Consider the following 10,169-nt stretch of genomic DNA (forward strand, 5'->3'; position numbering starts at 1 on the left):
AAAAACAAAGTGCCCCTTGGCAAAGGCAGGCAAGGGGACCTGTAGGGTTCAGTGCACTTAAGAAAATCTCTGTCTAATCATTAGCTGACCACTAAGCTAATCAGGCAGAGACTTCAGTGGCTGCACACAGCAAAGAAAACAGAATTTGTCCAGGAAAGTCTCGAAATAAACTTCAACCAACCACAATAGCAAACTGCAACAGTAACAAACCACAGGGAGGAGTGAATCTGATTTCTAGAGTTGCCACATTGTATTCTTTAAAAAGTCTAGTTCCAGGGGCCTCCCTAGTGGCATAGCAGTTGAGCACAGCGCTGTGAAGCTGTCTGCATCCTCCGCAGTGCGGGTTCGATCCCAGCTGGCTGGGTGAGAATCCCACATGGTGAGGCGGACCTCTCCTGTCTCACCTGCTGCTCCCCTCATTAGTGTAATTCTGTCGTCTGCCTGTTCTGCTCCCTGCTCTGTCTCTGGTGAATACTCTCACCCTCCTGCGCCTCTCTCTGGCCTGTACTCCAGCTCTTGTATAAAAATAAATAAATCTTTAAAAAAAAAAGTCTAGTTCCAACAACAACAAAAAGTATAAGGCAGGCAAGCAAACAGGAAAGTGTGGTCAATGTGCCTTTAAAAAAGCAGTCAAGGACCTCCCTGGTGGCACAAGGGGTTAAGCACTGCACTAAGAAGCAATCCACAGCCTCTGCAGCACAAGTTCGATCCCTGGCTGCCAGGAAGCAACTCACATGGTGCAGCAGTCCTCTCCTGTATCATCTGCTGCTCCCCTCAGCAGTGTATCTCAGTCATTCTGCCTGTTCTATTCCCCTCTCTGTCTCTGGTGAATCCTCTCATCCTCCACACCTTTGGCCTGTACCCCTGTTCTTGCATGCATAAAGAAATAAATCTTAAAAAAAATTTAAAAATCATGTGTAAAGAACTAAAGGAAGTAATGAGAATAATGTCTCACCAAATAGAAAATTTCAATAAAGAGACAGAAATTATTTCATACAAAAAGAATCAAATAAAAATTTTGTAGTTGAAGAACAAATTAATAATACATAATTCACTAAAAGACAAAAACAGCAGATTAAGATGTCATATGGAGTTGCATGAAGTCATATGAAGTTGCCTAAACTAGGAGTCTAAAACTAAAAGAGCTAGGGTACTTGAAGACTGGTGACTGATATTGCCACAAAAATTGTATATGACATGCCTGACCTCAGGGAGTCAGAGCCATGTGGTCTATCAGCTTTCCCATCCTGGTTATCTCATGTAGGTTTTTTTTTTGTTTTTAAAGATTTATTTTTTATTTATTTATGAATAGAAGAACTGGGGCAGAGGCCAGAAGTGCAGGGGGTGAGAGGATTCACCAGAGACAGAGTGGGGAGCAGAACAGGCAGATCCACTGAAATACACTGCTGAGGGGAGCCGTGAGTGAGACAGAAGAGGTCTGCTGTGCCATGTGGGTCAGCAACCAGGCTGGGGATTGAACTCAGGAAATCAGGTCTTAGTCTGGCGATAACTGCAGTGGCTGGTGATAGCTTGATAGCACTGAGACTTTAACCCCTGCTCCACCAGGGAGGCCACTCTTTTCAGTTTTTAAGGAAGTTAGAGTAGATTTTGGTATGTAATATATACTGACAGAACACAGAATTTAAGGCAATACAAAGATGTGGGTCCAGATCCCATTTCCATAAGCAAGTGACTTAGTCTCTCTCAAACTCACGTTTTGTGCTACAAAATGGGAGACTTAGTATCTACTTCAAAAAGGGTTTCCTTTGGGGGTAATCAGTTGGTAGCATACACAGATGTTTAATTATAATACTGTAGCTCTGAAACCTATATAATGTTATAAACCAATGTTACTTCAATAATTTCTATCCCCCTCCAAAAAAAGGAGGGGGAGGCTTCAAGGGGATTAAATGGGTTAACACATGAGTAAGAGCAGGACTTGACAGTTAACAAAACAGTGTTTCTTTCTTTCAGTGAGTTGACTAAGGAGGAAAGCCACTAAACAGACACCATTTAATGAATATTGGAGTAAAACTGGGCTTGAGACAATATTGCTGCCACCCTTACTTTGACCTTGTTTGCTTGAAACCCGCTGACATTAAAATAAGGAGTGACTCTGGGTGATGACCTGCTAATTTGCAGAGGAGCTGATTTGATTTCTCTGTCCCAGTGCAAGGCTGGAGCTCAATGACCCACCACTAAAGTAGAGGCTGCTGAGCAGGTCTGCATATGCTTTGTTGTCTACAATAAAAGAGACTTAAGCCATGCTCAATAATTAACTGACACAGTTAATTAATTAATTAATCTTCTGACACAGTTCAAGGTGGAAAAAGTTATTGGGTTTCTCCCAGCATTCTTTATTTCTTTATTTGGGAAGCAAGGAACCTATATACAAACTATGTACTGGGGAGTCTTGATTTTGATGTGTTCATCATCCTTTTTAAATTTGGGGAACTCCTGGGCTTTAATCAGCACAAATAGCTTTGTCCAGATGATAAACTATCAGTCAAGAAAGTTTTGTGGGGTCCTCCCTGGTGGCCTAGGGGTTGAGTCTCAGCTCTACCACCACGGCTGCCCACTATGAAGGCCTGAGTTCGATTCCTGGCCAGGGAGCTGACCCACTCAGTGCTGCAGACTTCTGTCTCAGCCCACTGCTCCCCTCAGCAATGTATTTCAGTAGATCTGTCTGTTCTGTTCCTCACTCTGTTTCTGGTGAATCCTCTTACTCCCTGCCCCTCTGGCCTATACCTCAGTTCTTCTATGCAAAAATAAATAAATAAGATCTTTTAAAAAAGGAAAGTTTTGCCTGAGAAAAGAGAATCTGCAAGGGCTTCACTCTTTCTTGTGGTCTCTGGGGTCAATAAGGCAAGTCTGTTATGGCAGCTAAAACATTCTGGCTCATACACAATAGAGAGCTCCAAAGATTTTATTTTCAGGGTCTCCAAGTGAGCCCTTTGGTTATCTGAGCATTTGTGGGAGTGGGGAGTCAGTGTTTATCTTTGTTTAGTCTGCTCCTCACAAGGTTACAAAAACTAAAGCCACTAATGAATGCAGCAAGAAAAAAAAAAGAATAAAAAATTTGAAAACAAATGACTACAGTTTAACATGAAAAGAATAATTAGAAATCTAACAGTTATATATTTAAATAAAATGAAAGCATTTGTAAGTCCCTGGAAGAAATTTAAAATTACAAACAAGCAAACAGAATTTAATGCACAGAATATGATATCATTATATCAGGAATCATCTCTAGAAAGAGAGGTCTCTAAAGTTGGTGAGCTCAGCAATCACTCTGTTGCTAGCACCACAGCCGCCACCATATGTAGACAATACACCAGCAAAATTTCTAACTGGGGGGCCTCCCTGGTGACGCAAGGGGTTAATAATGACACAGCCTGAGAAGCTGTCCACAGCCTCTGCAGCATGAGTTCGATCCCTTGCCAGCCAGGGAGAAACCCACATGGCACAGCAGACCTATCCTGACACTCCCGCTGCTCCCCTCAGCAGTGTACTTCAGTAGGTCTGCCTGTTCTGTTCCCCGCTCTGTCTCTGGTGAATCCTCTCACCCCCCCACACCTCTGACCTGTACCCCACCTCTCTTGTATGCATAAATAAATAAATCTTTCAAAAGAAATTCTAACTGGTTTTATTAAGATGAGCTGCCACAACAGGTATACAACAAAGGAAGTATTGAGTTGCAAAATGCAGAAAACTTTGCTAAAAGAACTTTTACTCTCTTATATAACAGGAGGCCTGAGGTGGTATCTGGAGGTTGGTTAATTTTTCAATGACCCTGGATCTTTTCCATCTTTCTTCTCTGTCATGTTCAACTTGTTGGCATGTCCTCTCTGCTTGACTCCACTCATGGTCACAAAATGGCTGCATAGTGCTGGATGTCACAGATAATGTCCAAAACGGAAATAACTTCTCATCCAAATGGGCAATATGCACATATAAAGGCTTCATTTAAATAACAAGAGGACTAGAAAAAAAATACAAAAAAGCTGGCTCCCTGAGTATTAGTGTTCAAAATCAATCTTTTATTTACATATAGTGTTGGCTACTCCAAAGGGTTATCATACATTAGCCATAAGAGTCTTTTGAGGGAAGACAGGATCCAAATTAAATGATAGAGGCTTACCACTCTCACCTTTGCTTGAAGTCTTATCAGTCCCTTACCCCCACCACTTCTGGATTTTCTGAGTTTCCTGGAAAGGAGTATATATATATATATATATATATATATATATATATATATATGAATAAATGAAAACAATTACTAGATTAGATGCAAAACTGATTTAATATTCCACAGGGGAAAAAAATAATAATAATGACTTTGGGATTGTATCTTCAAGGTTATACAAGAGCAACAGCTTATCAATTTCTACAGCTTAATTTTACAGAACTATAAACTCTGTGCTTTTATCAGTAGTGGACAGTCAAATATACCATGACAACAGTTATATTCCTGAAAGTGTCAGATGAAAGTCAAGCAGGTGTATTAGAAAAGCTCTAGCATTATATCTTTAAAAAATCATTATTATGTGTTTTTAAAAGTTTGCATAAATTTTTCTTTCAGATACAACTTGTGTTGCATGCCTAACCAAAGTGAATGAGGACAGTTTAACTGACTTAAAGATTTTTTTTTTTCCAAACTGAAGATTGCAACCATTTAGTAGGATGGTAATCAATGTAGTAAGATTGCAACCATTTAGTAGGATGGTAATCAATGTAGTGTACGGTAAGCAGCATTTTTAAAAAATGATATTAAATATCAGACTGTATTAAACATAAGATCAAGGTTTTTTTTAAAAATATTTATTTATTTATTTATATATACAAGCACTGGGTACAGTCAGAAGCGCGGGAGGGTGAGAGAATTCACCAGAGCCAGAGCGGGGAGCAGAGCAGGCAGAAGGACTGAAGCACACTGCTGAGGGGAGCAGCGGGCAGCAGGAGAGGTCTGAGCGCCATGTGGGACCCTCCTCCGGTGGCCGGGGAGCAGCCGGGGATCGAACCGGCGCTGCAGAGGCTTCGGGCAGCTTCGCAACCCAGCGCTCAACTGCTGCGCCACCGGGGAGGCCCTAAGATCAAGTTTTATGTGTGTGCATATGCATGTGTGTGTTGGATTATAAAACGTAGTTCCTAATATGGGTAATGATGAAAAAGTTTGAAAGATCACTTAAGACTCATTATGGAGCCTGCAAAGGAAACCACATAAAACAAATTGCTTGGGAAAAAATGATTAGAATCAGTCTTTTGCCCTTGAGGAGAAGCTGGGAACAGCTGTTAGGTAGAAACCAGCAGAGCTGGCTATGACAGGAGGCTGGCAGAGTGGGGCTTGATTCTGTTACCCTCATCCTCAAACTCTATGAACTCAGAGAAATGTCTTACACACCTTGGGTGCCATGTGACTTTAAGTGACCCATTACTTGCTTCATTGTTTCAAACTCAGGATGGCCCAAATACCATAAAAGCCATCCTTTATTTCCCTTTGTGATACTAGTTTCCCAAATACCTGTTTGCCTTCACTCACCAAGTTAACAGAAATTTTATCTGGGCAGATGCTCACCCAGCTAAAGACTACATTTCCCAGCTTCCCTGGAGCTAGGTATGATCATGTGACAATAAATGCTGGTGATGCAACCTGCAGGAGTGATGTACACAAATTCAGGACATGTCCTTAAAGGATGATTAGGCCTTGCCTTTCCTCTGCCTCATTCTGCACCATGGAGTAAGGATTCCTTTGGGAACACATGGAAAAAGGCAATACCTTAGAGATGGAGGAGCAACAAAATAGGAATTGGCCAGGTCCCTGACAGGTGCTACTATACCAACCCTGGATTATTACACCAGCAAGATATTAAACTTCTTTCTTGTCTATGCCATGGTATTTTGAGTCCCTATTATGGCATCTTATAGCTATATCTTACCTAATATCCTCTCAGTAGAAAATGGTGGGAGTTTAAGGGCTAAGTTACAGCTACTTGGCACATCTGATTTTAAGGACTTTAAACTGTCACTCTCAGATGGTGACTGTCCTAATGTCTGGGTTCCAAAATCCAGCTGGATGAGGATCAGACAGAAGGTGAGAGAAAAATAGTTCCTGCTCATGACAAGAGCTACTTAGATTAGGCCAAAACATATGATATTGTTGTGTTTTTAGGTAAAAAAAAAAAGTCAAATATTAGTAAGTTTAGCAATTTCTTAAACTTAATAGAAGTAACACTGAACTTTTCAGATAGGACACTCAGAATTCATCAATGTCTGGTACTTCAACAATTGTCCTTTCTAAAGGGCCTAAGCTGAGAGCCCAATCCTGGTGGAGGGCCCCAAAATGCACACATGGACTAAGAGCCCATGATATCTTTAGCCTGACTTCAGGTTGTGACCAGAGATGTTGACAAAACCTTGAGAAATATTATGAAGCTAACCAGATGACGTATAACTCTCTCAAGACAGACAAAGCGAAAACAACAAAGTAATGGCAGTTGGCCATGGTTTTTGGTTGGGGCTTTGTAGAGTTTGGGAGGAGGCAAGAGTCAGGTGATGGTGTGACCTAAACTCCTATGTGTGAGCTACAAAAGCAGTCTCCTTTTATGGAGCTCACTATGTGCCATATTGCAGCTGACAATCTCTTCCTGACCCCCAGTCAGTTAGGGCAGTATGATGGTTTGGCAGATGGCGAGTCTATAGTTTACATCTTTTTTTTTTTTTTAAAGATTTATTTATGCATACAAGAACTGGGGTACAGGTCAAAGGTGTGTGGAGTGGGGGGGGTGAGAGGATTCACCAGAGACATAGTGGGGAACAGAACAGCCAGGCTGACTGAAATCTACTGCTGAGGGGAGCAGCAGGCAAGTCAGGAGAGGTCTGCTGCGCCATGTGGGTAGCTCCTTGGCTGGGGATCGAACTTGTGCTGCAGAGGCTGTAGATAGCTTCATAAGTTGCATCTTAACCCCTTGAGCCACCAGGGAGGCCCTCCTATAGTTTACATCTTACAGGCCCACCAGTATGATGAACTCTGATTCTCTTGGCCTTGATTTCAAATTCCTGGGAAAGAACCTGATTGGTAAAATAGAGCAGATGTCCCTGTGCCCTGTGCCTTGCTTAGCCCATTCTGACTTTAGCTGCCACTGTACAGAACAGCTTCCATGAGACATGATGGCTTCCCATCTCGAAGCCCAGTGTCAGTATTTCTGCCTCAGAGCTTTCATTCAAAGCTTCCCATAGCTCAATAGTGTTGCACCCAGTGCAGGTTGGCATTGCAAAGTGGATTGGGGGGAGTTACCATCCCTAGCAGCAACCTCCAACTTCCAGAAGGAAGGAGGTAACCCAGTGTCCTGTCCTATAGAGGAAAAATTCTGAGGTACATTCTATATGATTCCTCCTTAAGTTCTCAGTAGAACTGAGCTCCTAAAACCAGCACTTTTTTTGTTTTCCTTCCTTCTCTGTCCACTGCCCCGTGTCCAACATTCCTACTCTGGCTATAATTACCCCTCACCTGCACCAAAATCTTTGTTTCAGGCTATGCTTTGAGGAGTACATGAACTAGATGCCCAACACAGGTCACATCACCACTCCTGAACCAATAATCTTTGGCAAGGGCAGAAACAGGGCTGCCTAAAGTTGCCCCAGGGTGTGAGGGCAGGCTGAAGGAGGCCACTATCAAAAAGTCCCTGAAGGATTGACCATCTGAATGTTTTGCATAGAGGCAAGCCAAGAAAAGTTTTGACTTATCTTTAAGAAATTTTCTGAGTATTTTGTTCTGGGAACAGAATTTATTTTTTCCATTTTATCTTTTCAGTAATATAGTGGGAGGTTAATTATTTTAAAATATCTCCAAGCTAACCTCTCTACTAAGCTCTCATTAATTCTAAGCACTGGCTCTTCCTTGGTTCAGATCATCCTTATTTCCTGCCTGATTACCATGACAGACTGCTACCTGGACTCCTTTCTTCCAATCTCATACTACCTCCAATCTGTTCTCCACCCCGAAGCAAGTAACTTTCCTAAAATACAAACCCGATCATGTCACTACCCTGCTTAAAGTTACCTAAAGCTTCTCATTATAAGTGTGCTCAATTTAATAATGCTGATGTGGTCTCTACTATCTGAAGTGATCTGGCCTCCAGTTCTCCAGCTTTATCTTCTGATTGGCTGCTTCTTACTTCCTGAGATTCAGATGCCCCAAACTTTTTTTTGTTAAGATTTATTTATTTATTTATTTTTAATTTATTTATACAAGCACTGGGTACAGTCAGAAGCGCGGGAGGGTGAGAGAATTCACCAGAGCCAGAGCGGGGAGCAGAGTAGGCAGAAGGACTGAAGCACACTGCTGAGGGGAGCAGCGGGCGGCAGGAGAGGTCTGAGCACCATGTGTGACCCTCCTCCGGTGGCTGGGGAGCAGCTGGGGATCGAACCAGTGCTGCAGAGGCTGCGGCGGGGGGGGGGGGGTGGGGGGGGGCAGCTTCGCAACCCAGCGTGCTCAACGGCTGCGGCTGTGCTGCCCCAAACATTTAAAAGAGGGCCTCCCTGGGCCTCCCCTGGTGGTGCAGCAGTTGAGCGCTGGGCTGCGAGACTGCCCACAGCCTCTGCAGCAGCAGTTCGTTCCAGGTGGGCGAGGGTCCCACCAAAAAAAAAAAAAAAAAAAATAGAGGGCCTCCCTGGTGGAGCAAGGGGTTAAGACGTGACCTATGAAGCTATCCGCAGCCTCTGCAGCACGAGTTCTATCCCTGGCAAGGGAGCTACCCACATGGCACAGCAGACCTCTCCTGACTTGTCCACTTGCACCCCTCAGCAGATTTCAGTCTGCCTGCCTGTTCTGTTCCCCACTCTGTCTCTTGGGAATCCTCTCACCCTCCCATTTCTGGCCTGTACCCCAGTTCTTGTATGCATAAATAAACAAAAAACATTTTTTTTTTTAAAAAAGCTCATTTAAAAGAACTTGTTTTCTTTAATCACCAGGTCTTTGTCCCTGCTGGTTCCTCTGCCTGGAATACCTCAGTCCTTTCTCCCTTGGCCTTCACCTAGCCAACATCTACTCACTTTTCAGGTTTTGGCTTAGACAAAATTTTCCCACCCCAGAATGGGATTACCCATAGTGTACTGCCATATTGTCATATTGTCTCATCTTTGACAGTCAAAGATAAGGATGTAAGAAGCAGACACTGCACCAAAAGTTGGACAGGGAGTGGAAGGGGAAGAGAGGAGTGTTTCCTCATTTCCAATTGTTGCATGAGTTATCTCCTCATTTGGGGAACATGGTTTAACTCAAAGCTTATTTCATTCCTTTATTTATCCCAATTGTGGGAAGATAGAATGTAACCAACCACAGCACATGAGCCATGTGAGAAGCAGAATGTGCTGAAGGAGAAGGACTTAACTTGGGGCTCCCTAAAGTAAAGCATCAATCCAATGACTCTTACGCTTTGTCAAGTTTAATAAGCGCTCAGAATATTCTAGCCTACTGTTTTCAAGGTGTAGTACACGGACAATCTGTGTCAGAATTTTCTCAAGGTTTTCTTCCTAAACCAGAAACCTCAGGGTCCAGGAATCTGTACTTCAAAGCGGCGCTGTAGATTTAGATTCACATCCAAGAAGCACATAATTCTAGGCACTGCGCTGGGGATGCCAGGGGCCTAACACTGAACAAGCTGAGCGAGGCAGGTGGCTCCTGAATTCCCAGCATATTTATGTGTGTGTGAGAGGGGGCGGAGGGGAGCGCAGCTGATTACAATAAGGTGATACCGGTGCTGAGGAGAACCAGGGAGCTCATATAGCAGATGCGCTTAGCCCAGACCAGTCAGGGAAGTTCTACAGGAAGGCCATCAACGCTTAATCTGGAGCCTGGCAGCTCTGGAGAGAATTCTGGAGCTCAGAGAACCCTGGGAGAGGCCAGCTCCCGGAGAGTGAGGTCGACGGCGGCCGTGAACGAAATGGCTGGAGGGAGGTTGTGGAGAGAGAAGCAGACGAAGAATCGAACTGTGAAGGACCCCACACCACCCCAGCCTTCCTTCTCTATAATCTGGCATTGCCTTTACTGGCCGTCTCGCGCTGCGCGGGGCGAAGCCGGCGCCCAGAGTCGCGGAGCCGCGCGCCCTGCGTCACTCACCTGGGGACCGCCGCGCCGCCCGCTGGGCCGGGGGGCGGGGCTCCAGGGGAAC

General features: G+C 43.9%; 1 long non-coding RNA gene across 1 annotated transcript; it reads right to left on the reverse strand.

The window, feature by feature from the left end:
• Positions 1 to 3,646: 3,646 nt before the first annotated feature.
• LOC119254847 (uncharacterized) lies at positions 3,647 to 10,155 on the reverse strand. Its single transcript, XR_005127376.1, has 3 exons — positions 10,118 to 10,155; positions 4,142 to 4,208; positions 3,647 to 3,982 (listed from the first exon to the last, which is right to left on the reverse strand). It is a non-coding gene; the product is annotated as an uncharacterized LOC119254847 (long non-coding RNA).
• Positions 10,156 to 10,169: the final 14 nt, after the last annotated feature.

The sequence above is a fragment of the Talpa occidentalis genome, unplaced genomic scaffold (assembly GCF_014898055.3).
Source record: "Talpa occidentalis isolate TD23 unplaced genomic scaffold, MPIMG_talOcc4v2.1 talOcc4.3, whole genome shotgun sequence".
NCBI lineage: Eukaryota > Metazoa > Chordata > Mammalia > Eulipotyphla > Talpidae > Talpa > Talpa occidentalis.